The sequence below is a fragment of the Serinus canaria genome, chromosome 1, assembly GCF_022539315.1.
Source record: "Serinus canaria isolate serCan28SL12 chromosome 1, serCan2020, whole genome shotgun sequence".
In the NCBI taxonomy this organism is placed as follows: Eukaryota; Metazoa; Chordata; class Aves; order Passeriformes; family Fringillidae; genus Serinus; species Serinus canaria.
In genome coordinates, this window is record NC_066313.1 from 52,078,834 (window position 1) to 52,094,781 (window position 15,948).

General features: G+C 42.8%; 1 long non-coding RNA gene across 1 annotated transcript in view; it reads left to right on the plus strand.

Annotated features, from left to right (window-relative positions):
* The window catches only part of LOC127059639 (uncharacterized), a 28,538-nt gene extending 17,853 nt beyond the window's left edge, over positions 1 to 10,685 (plus strand). Inside the window, exons 2-4 of the long non-coding RNA XR_007777648.1 lie at positions 367 to 537; positions 1,446 to 1,627; positions 9,946 to 10,685. This is a non-coding gene — a long non-coding RNA (uncharacterized LOC127059639). The remainder of the gene's footprint in view (positions 1 to 366; positions 538 to 1,445; positions 1,628 to 9,945) is intronic.
* Positions 10,686 to 15,948: the final 5,263 nt, after the last annotated feature.

Genomic DNA, 15,948 nt, shown 5'->3' on the forward strand with positions numbered 1-15,948 from the left:
TGTTCCTTCTTTTTTAATCTAATTCATAGCAACCACATGTATCAATCTCCACAGTATTAACTGGGGATTCCCTACCCTTATGAATCTAGCACATTCTTTAGAAAAAGCCCTTGGACTGCAGACAATGAATGCACACCTTCTGCTATTTTTCTTCTGTCCCTTGCGTGTTTATTGTGTACATTGTAAATTCAATATGTAAATACGTAAATTGTATATTAAATGCTATTGCTGAGACTTTCCTTGGTTTCCCATTATATCACCTACATAATCTTGTGGGGATAGATGTCTTCTCCATTCTTGCTGCCCCGTTATTTGGTTGCTCACTCATTTGCATGTCAATAACCTTTCAAATTTCATCTCTTTAAGAAAGCATTTTCAGTCTTGGACAGAGGAGCATCCTGAAAAGAGTATTCATGCCAAGAAAAAGAGACTAATTTTATTTTGCTGAATCATCAAATCTCTCAGAAAAAAATTACAAGCTTCATCCTGCAACAAACTACAGATGGACAGACCACATAGGGAATTGCTCCTACACAGGTACAGTTTGCTACAGCCTGGTGAGCCCAGCAGTGCCATTTTCCTTTGATCTTGGCCAAGTCAGGAAAAATCCCTGCTCTTGGGCAATCCTGTTTTAGTATCAGCCTTTGCTCCTGAGCAGCCCCATTCAGACAGACCCTGCTTTGAGAGCTATGTAAATATTCAGTTAAGGGTGATGATGACCTTTGCAGGGTTTGAGTCCCTTACTTGAGTTACTCCCAATTGCCTGCACAACATTTTTTGCTTTCCTAAAACCTGGCTGTGTCTTCATGAGACTACAAAAAAAGCAGAGCTAGGCAGAGAGCCCTTGTGTTCCCAGTGGCTGCAGAGGGTACCATTTGCTGTATGGATGCTGTTATTCATGTGAATAGATTATTGTTCCATTCCTCTAATTTTAAAATTTATCCATCTTCACAGATCTTTTTAGGCACAATATTTCATAGCCAGTGGTTTTCTTCATGCTTTCACAATAATAAAATATTATGGGGGAGCAGGGTAATATCTTCCACTGCCTCTGAAACTGCTGATTATTTTCAGACTATATTTCTTGAAGAAATAGCCTGGTATATGCACAACATGTCAGAAGGCAAGTGAACGTGTGTCAGGCAGAAGAACTAGCATTTAAAACCCATAAAATAAGTAATTTATTAACAAAAATGCAATGTGAAATATTTTGCAAGGTAAGTTCTGGTTTCTTTTGTATTTTTAAAGCATAAGAAAATCTATCTCTTTTCTCTTCATGTAATATCTCTAGTTTGCCACAAAGAGGAAGTTTACTATCAAAAAATACATGAAAAAACTCACCATAGATAGGAAAATTGAACAAGAAAAAAAAGCCTTTCTCCTGCTCATTATTGACAAAGCTTTGTGATGTTACCTGAACAGCCACCCTTTTGATTTTTTGCCAGGGATTTTTTCATGCCAATGCCTAGGTTGGTGCTATCAGTGAAGCAGAGCATCCCCAGCTCCTGAGGCTCTGAGCTCCTCTGCCAGTGCTGGGTTGTCATTTGGAGTGAAAGCCTGTGCATCCCAGAGCTACTTGGGAAGGGGGAATGTGCTTCTGTGCATACAGTCATTGCTAAATCTGGTGGTGAGTTACTGTTACTGTGCAGACTTTCTGACCAGCTGTAGTTTGCTATTTGTATGACTCTGTTATTCCTGGCTCCTGCTTTATTTTAGGGACATTAACCTGCCTGTGTGCTTCTGCTGGTGACTTACTGGGCTATGCCAAGCTCAAGACTCTTCAGTAAAAGACTCTTTGTGAGTCTTCATTTTAAACCTTTATTTTTGTTTGTCTTTTAATGTCTCCTTCTCTTTCCTACCCCCTCCTGTACCCTCTCTCTTTCTCTTTTTCACTCTCTTTGCTTTTACTCTCTGTTTTTTATTTCTCCATCAGAGAAGGTATCCTCACCAGGAGCTGGGTAAGGACATGTCACCTGCAATTTCTGCACTGCCAAAACCCATCATTAGCTTGCTGAGAGATCCAGTGACCAGCTCCCTATCCACAGAAACAGCCCAGACAGCAGCATCTCCCTAAGCTGGGAACCAGGGCTCCAGCAGAAACCCTCAATTTGTCTAGTCCCCTGTGGGTTGGAAAGAGAATAGGTAATTAGGCAAACCTCCTCAACCCACCATCACCAGCACTAGCAACAGGTTGGATCTAATTCTTAGGCTGAAACAGGGCAGGGCAGGGCATCAGATACAAATCCTGATGTCAGCTGGAGTCACTTCAGGATGCTCCCTCCATCCTTCCCACCATTAAAGCTATAACCAACCTGACTCCTTCCTCATTAGAGCTAGGAAGAGGGAAGAGAGGAGCAGAGAGGAGGGGAGAGAAGGGGAGATTGTCAAGAAGGAAAGCAAGCAAAGAATTAAGCAAGAAAGATAGCAGGTAAAGAAAGAAATACATAAAGAAACCACTTGTTTCTCTTAGTTTATTTACTGTATTTTTTTTCTCTCTTTCTAGTTAAGTTACACTAACATGATCAACATTTTGCCTGGTTTTTCACTCCTGATCATTCAGCATCTTTTTAAATCTTCTAAATCAAAATATTTTTTTCCAAATTACAAATTACCTTTTACAGCATTTCTCCACCAGAATGTGGCCATGTATGGTTGAACACGATAAAAAAAATTACTTGGAATTACAGCTCTGGGTAAGGTAGAGAGAACCATATCAAACTTAGCAGTGCTTTCAGTTAAGCATTTGAAGCTAAAGGTACCTGACAGCCACGAGGTATTTGGTGTTGGATAGTTGTTTACCAGGGCAAAAATGTCAGGTAACAGTAGGTCAGCATCAGGAGGAGTTAGACCTGTCATGCTGTTGACCTTTTATGAACGGGGAGACTTTTTGTCATTTGTCTGCTTCCCTCAACAGGAGTCCTCAAAGTAGGAAGATGAATGTTTCATGTTTATACATTGCCTAAAACGTGCCAGCCTGGATTAAAGACTGTATTGCAAACAGTGTATCATTGCACCACTATATTTGCAAACACAAATTGCCCTTGGTAGTGTAATTCAGGGGTAGAAGGAGGTGTATGGGGTCAAAGGCAAAGCACAGTCACCAAGGTCTGCATACTCCTGGCTGGCCAAGGAAAGCTTATGGAATATAACACCCACAGCCTTTTTGCTGCTCTTGCTTGGGCTGTGACTGAGCAGGACTGGGGGCAATGATTCCCCATCTCACTGATGTCTGGGAAGGTTTCCCACTATCAGGTGATTTCCTTCTGCCAGGACCATAACTGTCTTCTTTCTCAACCCTCTTCTCTTTTTCATTGCCACTTCTTTTGGGAGAGTTTTTTTGGGCAATCCTGCTTTCCAAGCCACCAAGGCCTACGTTTCACAATCTAAATAATTTATGTGCACATAACTAAAAGCACAATATGCTGTCAGTCTCCTACGAGGTGTTTCTTCTTAGCATCTCTTTATTAACAGGAGAATTTAGGGCACGAGACTTTAACCCCAAAATCGATAATCAGCATGTATTAATTGAAACTAGCAAGCAGCAGGCTTCTGCCTGATGTTCAAAAGCTCATTTGGGGCCGTTCACACAGACATACATACACACAATTTTCTTCTATTTGTCAGCAATCACAGTTTAAGCTGTTGTTCATCTACAACATTCACAGTTCATTGCTATCCACTGAGGGATTATCTGTCCAGGAATAAAGCCTGGGCTGTGAAGATCTGCACTTTGTTGGAGCATGTGTGACACCTTCTCTCCCAGCAGACTCACTGGATTTCTGCTCAGGCTGCTCTTCCTAACCCTCTGTACTCTACAGCGCCTAAAGGAAATTTGCAGGAACTAAGAATCCCTAAAACAATTACGAGTGAAATTGGGATGAACTCAGCTAGCTTGGGCTCTCATGGGCTGCTCTTCACCTAGAACACAAGAAAATGGGCAGCCAGAGGGAGGGTGAGTGGGATTTTCCAAAATTAATGAAAGAGATGAGATTTCCTTTTTGTTTTATGGGATTTTTTTAATCCAAAGGAATAGTCTCTGACCTGGTGGGAATTGCATGACTCAGGAAAAATTGGCAAAAAAAGCCCCTGACATGCTTCACATTTTTGACCCATTTGAGCATTCCCATCAGTGTCATCATCACAGAGCAAGACATCCAACTAGGGAAGGAAAACCATACCATGTGGCTTACAGTTAGTAACATTTTTCAAACAACTTCAAGAGAAATAGCAATGTGCTTGGAGAGTTTTCAGGATGAAATATATCAACAAAATTATTCAGTAAGAATAATTCTTGCAGTACCATTACTGTCACACATTAGTATCAGGAAGTAGAAAAGGAAATGTGGGACAGAGGGCCAGAGAGAAAGAAAAGAAGGCAAATCTCCTCCTACACACTCAAAAGATGTACCAGTTCTGCATTGCTATAACTGAAAAGAGCCCAATAATTATGATTTCACATTTCCAAGTGAACTAAGCCCAGTACTACACAAATAGCCTCACTGTAGTAATATGCTGCAAGCCACTAATCCTAACCCTGAACACATTCTCCAGAACTGATCAAGCAGACTGCTAGCACTAATTCTGGTTGTGGCTAGCCTTCTGTTGAGTTTTCATTAACTCTGTATCACCCAGGTCTTCATTAAACCAATTACCCTTTTTATCTTTTGATGTGCTCATCCTGACGTGTCTTGAATGGTCAAAACCCAGACTAGACTGTATGCTTACAAAATGGGAGAAGATTCAGGGCCACCAGCTCAGAGTCTGATTTGTGCCGGCTCATGAAAGAATATCATCTTACAGATTTTTATTCATGTAAGCCTGAGCCTGCTATAGTTTTGCCAGGAACAAAGCTGCTGGGTGGCCTTCCTGTGAGCAAGAATTGGCTCCTGGGATAGATAGTCCAAATTCCTTCAATGCAGGCCAACCTAAGCTCTGTTCCCAATGGGAAATGAAGCAAGATTTAACTGTATTGACTAGTACTTTTCTAGAGTTGTAAGACCTACCCCTAGAAAGCACCTTGTGAGTATGTTGGTTTAAGTTGACAGAGCTCAGAAATGCACAAGACCAGAGCAAGGCTCAGGCTGACTCCCTGAAACCACCTCGGCAGAGGCTTTGTCACTCCACCCTTCCAGTGAATGGACACAGAGGTGTGTTCAACTTGGAAGATGATAAAGAGCTTTTAGTTCAGTGACCCTTTCTATGCAAAAGGCTATTGCAGTAAAACTGCTCTTTTAAGGAATCTCGTTCCAAACCAAAGTTCATGTAGCAATGAGAAAACTGCATGAAGACCATGTCTTGAACACATGCTTAAGTCAATGCATGCAAGCAAATCTTTTATTGCCATAGGACTTGCTCCCAGGAGTTACTCTACTCATGTGCACAGGCCACTGGGCACAAGGCATTTGTCTTGCAGCAGAACAATGAGTTCACAACCCCACAGCAGGAACAATTCTGGTTTGTGTACATTTTCTTTTATTTTTGAAGCAATATATCAGCTTTTCAGTGTCTCCCTGAAAAAGGAGATTCCTGTCTGATAGAGCACAGCAACAAAAGGGAACACAGATTTTTATGGCTTTTGTCATCTTTTAATATTATTTTATGAGCTGTGGTTATAGCAGTTTCAAACCATGGCCATTGCATGCTGCTTTGTTTCTACTTATCAGATGCAAAGCCAAAACTAAAAGAAAAGCTAACATGTTTGACATGCTTCATTCTGTGCAAGAGAACAGGCTATAACAGTTTGGAAGAAAACACTGAATTGGAAAAATAAGGAAAGAAAGAAAAAGAAAGGAAAGCTCTTGTTTTTATAGAATTATTGTTTGAAAGCCATGGTATATGACTCTGTAGCTGAGTGGTGTAGCTGTACATTGCACAGGCTAGTGTATGCCTCTGACATGCTAAACACTGATATCTCCTTATAATGATGTGTTAATGTAAAGGGAGTGATTTTGCAAAATTTTATGCCTTATTAAGGAAATGATTCAAGCCCAGGAAATGTGCGGGTTAAGTACTTGCTTTCATAAACATGGGTTATGGTGGAAAAAAAGATTTTAGATATTATGTGGAGAAATGCAGTAAAAAGCGCTGAATTAGCCCATTCCATTACATTGAATTGTTCAGCAATTATGGTCATCCCCCAGCCTAGAAAATTAAAGTATATGATGAAAACCCAATCTAAAGATATCCACTGCTGTGCTACTGAAGACATTGCATCTCATGCTTTAGAGTCACTTCAGGCTCCAGTGACCAACCAAAGTTATCCAAGGAATAAGTTTGTACTAGCTATAGTCACAGCCTGGGGCTGCCCTCTGCTCTTTCCTTTCACTTCTCACCCCACCCACACAACTAAGAATTGCAGCAGATTTTCAGGGGCTCAGATGTGCTCCTTGTAAGCAGAAGATCTCCTACAAAATGCTCAGTTGCAAAGCAAGAGCAGTGTTCTGTGCTCTTCATTCCAGAAGGCAGGATCAGGCCACGAGGCAGTGTGATGGCGATGGCCCATCTTGCTGTGGAAGGAAACTGTGCTGTTGGGGTGGAAGAAATAATTTCCAAATATTCATTTGAACTTGCAAGCCACTTTGTACTTCACCACTTTCCCTAAACCCTCATGTTGCCTCCCCACAGCCGTGGCACGCTCTTCGTGCACATGCTTGAGCAGTGTCTGCAAGTCCCTTCCAAGCCAAATCTCTACCTGACACTGATCTGCTCAGTGCTATTTATGATCTAGTATTTACTGGAGACATTCACACCTAGTGGGTATTAACTTAGAAGACCTTTCAGCTGTAAAACCTGAGCCTTCTTTCTTGCCTTCTCCTGGTTGCCTCTCCCCAAAGTTGAGAAGCAGTAACTTTAGCCAGATTCTTTTTTCCTAACTTTAAAAATAATAATGTGTCTTCTCAGTATAAAATGTCTGTCTCCTCCACTCCCAGCCTCCTGGGGTTGCCACGGGCATGGTCTGCAAATTAAGTGGAGGCACTCAGCCCTCAGCTCAGCTCTAGTCAAACATTAGCTGCAATGTTTACCCTTGTGTAATCTTCAGTTTTGCATTAATTTAATACTGCTCAGCACTTTTTAACATATTCAGCAAATCCGTGGCACATACTCTTTTTGTGTCTGTATCTCCCCCATGAAACCAGGTTTTGATTTTTAACCAAACTCATCAAAGCAAACTCCTCACAATACTATCCCTCTACTTTGATCTTTACATAATTAAAAAAAAAAAAGTTGCTTTATGTGGTAATTCAGCTATACTCTGAGGGGTTTTTTCCCTTTACCTTCAAAGACAGCAAATAGGAAATTGTTTTCATTTTTCTTTCACATTTCACAAGCAACACGTTCTAGTTGGTTTTGGGGAGCAGAAGGCAGTAAGCATCTCCCAATTAATAATTCTCAGGTAATATCATGGCCTCTTCGAAGCACAGATCCCAAAAAGTTCAGTTCATAACACAAGCAAATAGAATTCTTTTGGAAGGTCTGGCTAAAGGACACTCAGAAACAGAATGGGCACATGTCATCATTTTTAATCAGTCTTCCCTCTTTGAACCTTCTTCTGAGCAAAATAAAACAAACAGAAACCTTGGAGTATATAGTTAGAAAACCACTAACCTCCTGGCTTCAAAACTGCAAAAATCCCACTGAGCTGGAAAAATCAGCAACTAAAGCCACACAACTTGGATATCTCACCCCAGCCCCGTTACAGGTAATCCCACCGAGAAGAGGGAAGGGATTTTGTTAAAGCAAAGACTGAAGCAAAGTTAAAACCAGACCTGGGACTTTTTGGCTGATCCAGTCAATAACGATCCAGAATTTCATATCCACCAAGGACACTTGTAAGACTCCCACCACACAGAAGAGGGGGCAATCAGGCTCCTGCATCAGCATTTGAATTGCATGATCTTTTCTGGACTGGTGAGGTACTTCAGCGTACGCATCATCCCACCTGCACCTATATTAGTAACTCTGCAAGGATCAATAGTTGTGCGCTGAAAACATTTCTAGCTCTTTGTGTTTCATCGTGTGGGAGCTCGGGGAGAGCCTGGAGAAGAGCAGGAGGAGCTGGAGGCAGTGGGGACCATTCACCCATGTCACAATGCCCTGGTGAGAAGCTCTGGCAGCAGCAAGGGCGCTTAGGCTGTGGTTAGAGGCACAAAGTCCAAGAAAAAGAGCTGCTTGAGCTCCACCACTTCCCCTTGCAGCTGATTTTTCATCAAACCTCCCTTGCTGTTCTGCTCCCACCCCAAGGACTTGACGTGTCTGAGCATGGCCCTCAGGGAGGGGGGCTGTGCTCAGTCTCCAGCATGCTAAATTTAGCACAAATAGCAAAAATCTCAGGGCAAACAAGGGACAACACAGAGCTTGCTGTTCCTTGTACATGAGACAATTCCCTTCAACTTATTGACACACATCACTTCCTTTCTTGTCCCGTTTAGGGAAGTGTACAATTATGTGAGCGGCCGGGAGCGCCGAGCCGGTTCTGCTGCACTGTACCCGCTGGCTCCACGCTCCCCAGGGACCCCCTTGATCTGCTCACGCCTGTCTGAGGCCCTGCTCAAGCCAAAGAGATTAAGGAAAAGTCAGTGAGAATTTAGGCACGCCTGGCTCCAACAAGCCGTTTGCACCAATTCACAAAGGGAAAAGCTTGGAAGTGTTTCCAAAAATACCGGCCATTCATGTGAGTTAAGTCTGCAAGGGAGCCTAACGTGCAGACTTTCCCCATAATCAGGGTTTACCTCAACTCTGTTTATTCTGTAAACTCTGGTTTCTCAACAGAAACAGCTCATCACGCTACACCCTGGCTTGACAAATGTGCAGAAGGCTTTTATAAAAAGCTAGAAGTAGAACAATCCAGCTGTTTCTTTAATGAAAACTGTTGTTAGCAAACTATCTCATCATTTTCCCCAAGCATTTTTGGGAAAAAGAAAAGATATTAATAATAATTACATAAAATGGGAAGCTGCCAGATTGATGGCACTGAAAAAGAAGGGAGTATCTCAGGCCATGGACAATTACCAGTGTAAACAGTAGCAGCATAGCTGTCCCCCCAGCCTCTGGTGAGGGAGCAGAGGAGGGAACCCAGGCTTTATCCTGGAAACAAGTGAATTATTCAGAGCTAGACATTTTCCAGTGTGTTTTCACTTTTTTTATACTCCTGATTTGAGGAGCGAATTTTTGCAGGTTGCTTATGATTTCAGAGATTTCTTTCTCAGAATTTTTGAACAAACCTTGGCCCACATCGTATCCACAAGCTATTCACACTGAGGTTGCACAGGCTGAACAGAGTGAGGGAAGTTAGATCTGGATGCAGGTTGGGTTTGGAAGCCACCAAAAGCAAGGGAAAGAACTCACACTGGACAACTTCCATGCCAGGGTTTTGTAAATCAAAGGTGACTCCCAACTAAGGGGGAGAGAGAATGATGCATCTGACTCCATCATCAGATGGCTAATGAATTACTTTATTATATTATACTATGTAGATTGTATCTAAACTGAATCCTGAATCTGCCATGCACTCACTCTTGCTCACAACTGCACAGAACTGCACTCCTCTCTGATTCTCTCGTGACTGTCCCGTGACAGTCCCACACACACACACTTCTTGGCCATGACAGGCCAAGGGAGCAAAACATCCTCACAATCTCCACATTGCACTCTACTTTAGCACAACATAGGCACAGCAGGCAAGATAAGAATTGTGTTTTCTTTCTTCTCTGCTTGTCTCACCGCTTCTCTCAGCTTGTCTCAAGCTGAGTTTGTGGTTACTGTGCTCATTGATCAGTGTCACTGCATCCATGCAATGATACCACCTTGGCTGAGCTGCATCCACACAGCCACCAATGGAGGTACAGAATGTACATGCAGATGTAGCCTCCAGGCTCATTATTTTTCCATCCCTATCACTTTTGTAATCAAATGTCAGGACTGAATACCTGTATTCATTTCTTTCAGCATTTGCTTGGATATCGAGCTGAGTTTCCATTGAAGAGGGGCACGAACAGCATCAGCACGAATTAAGTTCTCAAAATAAATCAAATATTTATGAGAAAATAAATGGACACTACTTTGTCTTGTTTGATGCTACTACAGGATGGACCCACAAGAACAGTGTGGAGGAGAGAGTGATTTTCCTGCAGTAGGATGGCTAATAAATCAAGGGCCACACAACCTGGACCAAATTCAAACCACTGTAGGCTCTTCCCTTGTATTACTGCCAAACCTTGAGCCACCCATTCTTCTCTGTCTCACCCCCCAAAAATATGTTTAGATTCCAAACACAAAGCTTAGTTGTTTATTAAGGAAGTGGTTATGATGGGGAAATAATGCTGCTATGGAGGAAAGAGCAGGAGGGTTTTACAAGATGCAGTAGAATTTATCATCATCTCCTCCAGATCAACTCCCTCGCCCCTCTGTTCTTTTTTTCTCTTTTGCTTTAATTCCTATTGAAGTCACTTCTCTGGCTGTGGACAGGATGGTATGCAAAACCCACACAGGATGACTGCATTGTATTGATATCATGAAAAAAGATCAACTTTCCTTTTATTCATAACCCTCTGAGACCTCTGATTAAACATGTGGCCTCGTTTAACCTCTGCTTTATTCTCTCAGTGCAGCTGGTGTAATTACAAACCAAACATATTCTACACCCTGTTGTAGTGAATTGATGTATCTCCTGTTAAACAAAATAAAGTCATGCATGGAAACTGAACTGAATTTTTCCTTTTCAGGGTGTAAGACTGAGAGCCGGTACCTAACTATCTATTCCATGTAATGATACCCATGAAAGCAACACAAGAGTCTGTAGTCACATACTTTGGCTGTTCAGATCTTAGCAGCAGGTTTATGTGACCAAAGTAATCTCTCCATTCTGTCCTGTGGAGTTGTACCTGGGGCAGACTCACACTAATAAATTACTGATGTCAGAATCATAAAATTCTCAGTAATGGAGCGAGGCACAAAAAACTCTGGCTTGTTCCTAAATCTGCAGTGCTCACATCATGTGTATCTTTATTCAGTGATGCAGGATGACTCACAAAAATGTTAGCTCAAGATATATTTTAAACTCCTGAGCTAGCACTGTCCTGAGAAGAAAATTCTAATTTTGCTTCCTGTGGGCATACTTTTGAGAGCAGATTATAAATCTCAGTAGTGAAAATTGCTCTCTCTTTTTTTTTCACACAGGCAGTTTTGGAAGATCAGATTTTTTTACTGTGAAAACAGCAAATTGCCCACATAAACAATTCACATGCACACTCAAAACCACACACCCCAAATCCCATGCTCCTGGTCTCCACCATTGCAGTATGTTGCTCTCTTTCCTTCTCTGGTTGGTCAAAGCTTGGCTTTGTGAGATTGCCCCTAGTTTAACAACAACAAATCTAGATCTTTCTACTGATGCAGAAAACATTCACTCTCTAAAACCAGCAGAGCCTTTTCCATTTCTGCCTGGATGCAGTTAGGATCGCACATTCATTCTGGGTGCTTTAACTAGAAAGCTGCACTGAGACCATTTTGAATGTCTAGCTTTGAATGTCAGGCATGAAACAAAGAGAAATCTGGTCCCATTATGGGACGCAAGGCAGCACCCAACAAACTAGAACTTCCAAAGGGAGTAGCACAGCTGCCTTCCCAGGCTGTCCTATCCAGGCTGTCTAGCCGGCCCTGCCTCTGCCAGTGCAACTACTCTTCTCCTGGGAACCCCTTCCCTCCTTTTAGACCCAGGTCAAGGTGATCACCTTGATCCTACCTTCAATCCCACGTCCTCATCTCCTGTTTACTTGACATGCCCTGTTTTTGTCTTTTGGAGTATATCAAGTACTGGTCTCAAAAAATTAAATCCACATATGATTTTGGGAACTGCTGGCTTCAAGGACTGCTCCCTCTGGAGGCACAGACAAGATGACATCTGCTGTAGTTTCCTACAGAAACAGAACTGCAATGTTATCTTCCAGTAGTCCTCCAGAATCAGTATCACAGAAGAGTTGAGGTTGGAAGATATTTTGGGAGATCATCTGGTTTGTACTGCTCTGGTCTCCTGACCATCTCTGTGGTCCTTCACTGGACTCGCTCCACTGTGTTCCTGTCTCTCTTTTACTGAGGAGCCCAGAACTGAACATCGTTCACTTTGTGAGAATGTCATCTCTTCAGTGAAAAGCAACAACAAAAGACAAATGTCAGACAATGAATTCAGTTCAGGCCTATTGGCTGGATGAATATGGCTGACACACACAAAACAGAAATGTGTCCTTGGAGGCAGTAAAAGTACATCCTTCTCTTTTAACCAACAGCACATCAAAGGTAATGGTGAAATGGGTTTGCTTTCTGACAAGAGAAGGTTACTAGGTCATGGACTGCATTTCCAGACATCTGTATATTGCTCAGCATTTGTCTGTAATTTTCAAAATTTGCCAGGAGCAGCGGATTTGACCAGATTCCAGGGGAGGTCAGTCCCCAGCAAGCAAATGCACTCGTGCACTTGAGCTTGTTATCTGCCTTTTTGGCATCCCTTATACGCAATGTCTTACTCTCTGGCCACTCACACAAATGAAAATGGGACCACAAGGCTTCCTTGGAGCCAGTGCAATAAACACTGCCCATGTCTGAGTCTTGCTGTCTGTACTGCTCGCCTGCTAGGATGGACCCTGTGAGATTTTTCAGGTCAGTCAGGCCCCAGACAAGTTTCAGGGACCACATTGAAGACGCCACAATGGACACACAGCCTGAAAATTTTGATCATGGCATTTGTCCCATACCACCCAGCACTTTCTCACTCAATTTCCAGCCATGTTTCAAGGGTTAACATGAGCAAGGAGCTGATCAGGTGGGAAATTTGGACAGGTACCTCTTTTGGGTAGATGAAACAGTCCAATATGTAAGCAGGCCCTTCTATGGCAGTAAATGGTGTAAAGGACATTTCCTCTACACAAGACCAATCAAGATGAGCCACAGCAGTGTTTTCAGGGGTCCAAACCCCAAGGGATGTCAGCCCACATTGCAAAGCCCCTGTTAGAGGCAACACATGTGCCTGACTCCCCAGCAGGCCTGTGGCACCAGCAAAGAGGAATGCATCTGGTCCAGAGACAGGCAGAGAAGGCACAGCATGGAGTACACCAGAGCCAGCAAGTGTGCATCTCCATTACCACAGGCATGAATCCAATATTTCACTTCCAACCCACCCCATTCCTCTTTAACATAACACATTTAAAACTGGGGGTGGATATTACAAGGGTTTTAGTCATTCTATATCAGCCTAGACCCACCCTGTCACCAGCCCTGGGCACATTCCCAGGCAGGAGGGAAAACACCAACAGCTTTTTAGAAAGATGTTTCAGCCTGCCTTGGGCCTCAGATCACCTTCTGAAATCTTTCTCCACTGAGTCCTCATTAGTCTTGGGTGGCTACCACCATATCTCAAACATGGAGGCGGAAGACAGAGATAAATCTAAGGCAACATTTCTGAGTGATGTCAACTAGGAAAGGGCTCTCCTCTCCTGCAAATCCAGAACATACACTCCCCACAGCTTGCAGGCCAGTTATACAAACAGTGCATGCCATCCTTTCCACCTTACATCCCCCAAAGAGTCGTGGGATGTACCCTACCAATCACCTCTGAATCATGGATCTAGCTGAGGTTAGATGACCATGCCTCATTTTTTGTGTTGGAAACTCAGCACGTGTTTGTTGGGAGATGTCTGGGCATTGCGTGATCCAGCTGCTTCTAAAAGTGGGAGTTTCAAAACCTGCCCATACTAGCACTATTCTGCTTCCATTTAGCAGCACAAAGGTTTTCAAATCCATCATCTTTTTTCAGTAATTAGTGCATAATGGTATTCAAGCAATATATCATAATTAGCTTCTCCCTTGTGACCCTTCTCTGCCACACACAGATTCAGAACATCTTTATATTCTTCTAAAAGGCATTAATCTTTATGGTCAGGCATTTTGGCTTCTTTTTCTCCCCTATCCCCACCCCAACAGAAACTATCTCCTCATGAGTCAGTTAGGCAAACCTACAGAGTGTTGCTAGAATGTAAACCTGAAATCCAGTAGCATTTCAAAACAGATCTGCCTCTGGAGTCAGTGCAAATGTTTTCCCCTCTTTGAGCCACTTTCTGTAGTACACCATGCTGTGAGCCCATGCAATACTTTCTGCACAGCTTACCCCTGAGTAACTTAGTCTGATCTCTGCTGATAGGTGGCTATTTTATTTTTTTTAATGTGTATGTTTGAGAGATGGAAAGAATGCTCTGGGTTTTGAAGAGGCTTTATAGTTCAATCAAACCAGATGTTTTGTGCAGCCATCCCACCTATCACAACGAGATATTATCCTGGGAAGAGAAGGGTTAATCTGCTTGAGTCCAGCTACTAGGCATAAGGGAAGAAGGCAAACTGTGATTTCAGAGGACTGTTCCTATTTACACCATACATGAAAAGCTTTCCCAAAACACACCATCCTTCTGCTGCTGAGCTTGGGGAGGCTTCAGGGGGTCAGATTAAACAGGGCTGGACCCTGGCTCTGCCTCTCATTGCTGGATGTTCATTATGTGTGTAATGTTCTTTGCTCTTGAAATTTATTTCAAGGTCAGAGAAATTTACCTTCTGTGTATATTGGGTTGAGGCATGTTTTGTTAGGAAAGTTTATAAGATGGCTTGTTTTAACAGTTGTTGCTGTAGATTGATTGGGTAATATTTACTCGTGCTATAATTATCTTATTTCATAGCAGTGAATGTAAGGTGGCAGCTAGGCATGCTGAAACCAGAATAACAGAAATCAGGAGATTTGCAGCAGGAGGCAAGGTGTTGTACTGTATGTACTGTTGTGTCTTGTTATTTATATCATGCTAAACTTGTTTTTCCAGCTATTTTTGCAAATGACCAGCTACCCAATAAATTACATCATTTCCAGCACTGAATGGCACCATGACATGTTAACTAGGAATTTAAGCACCAGAAAATAATCTTGACTGACTTGAAAGTACAGCTATAAAAGTCCAATGAAAGCCAATTTTCTGGGATGGGGAGGATGGGGAGGGGCATAGGTAGGAAACAGGCAGGAGGAGGAAAGAAAGAAGCAGGGCTGGGAGACAGACAAAAAAGAAAGCCTCATGCTCAACCAAATTCACATACACAGGTTTTAAAATTCTAAGTCTATAAATATATACCCTGTAAATATTCATTTGTAGGTTGATTAGTCTCTCCTTCCTTGGCTGAGCCAACTCCGAGCCCTTCTCATGTTTTCAGGTGTAAATGAACATCTGACTGGAAGTGAACTGCAAAGAGCTGGTGCAAACCTAAATAAGTGTGGCAAAAGCCATCAAAGAGAACTGTAAAAACAGACATGCATTCCCCACTTTTACATTAAGACTTTTGCATACAAGAGCAAGCCAATGTGGAAAGAAACAAGTATTCAATAATTATCTTGGTTTGGTTTTTTTTCACATAGGCAGTTATAAACTACTTAAACCTTTCATGCAAGCAAACAACCTCACAAAGACACCGTGGTCGGAGCCAGCAAGACAAGGAATGACTGACGCCCACCACCAGCAGGCACTTGGGCAAGGCTGAGCGTGACACCAGGCACATTGTCCCCCCAGGACATCCTGCCCAGGCGGGGTTGGATCCTGCTGGGCCTTCCTGCAGCCCACTTGCCCTGGGTTTCTTCACTGAGGGCCCTGACATGCGCTGGGGAAGTGAGCTCTGCAGGACAAGAAGGAGCCTCTTCTGCTGTGGTGGCATCCCTGTAGGTGGTCCCAAGGAAACAGCCTGGGAATGAATTGACAAGAAGGATCTGTGCATGAATGAAAACCCTCTCCTCTCGTCCCATAGTAGTCCCAGGATCATCTCCCAAAGCCTGTCACCAGGGTTTGCTCCCCAAATGAAGGCTCACTTCAAACCAAAGCTGGTGTAAGCATTAGTTAATTTTAGCCTAGGAAGAGAGAATCCCACAGTTTTGCT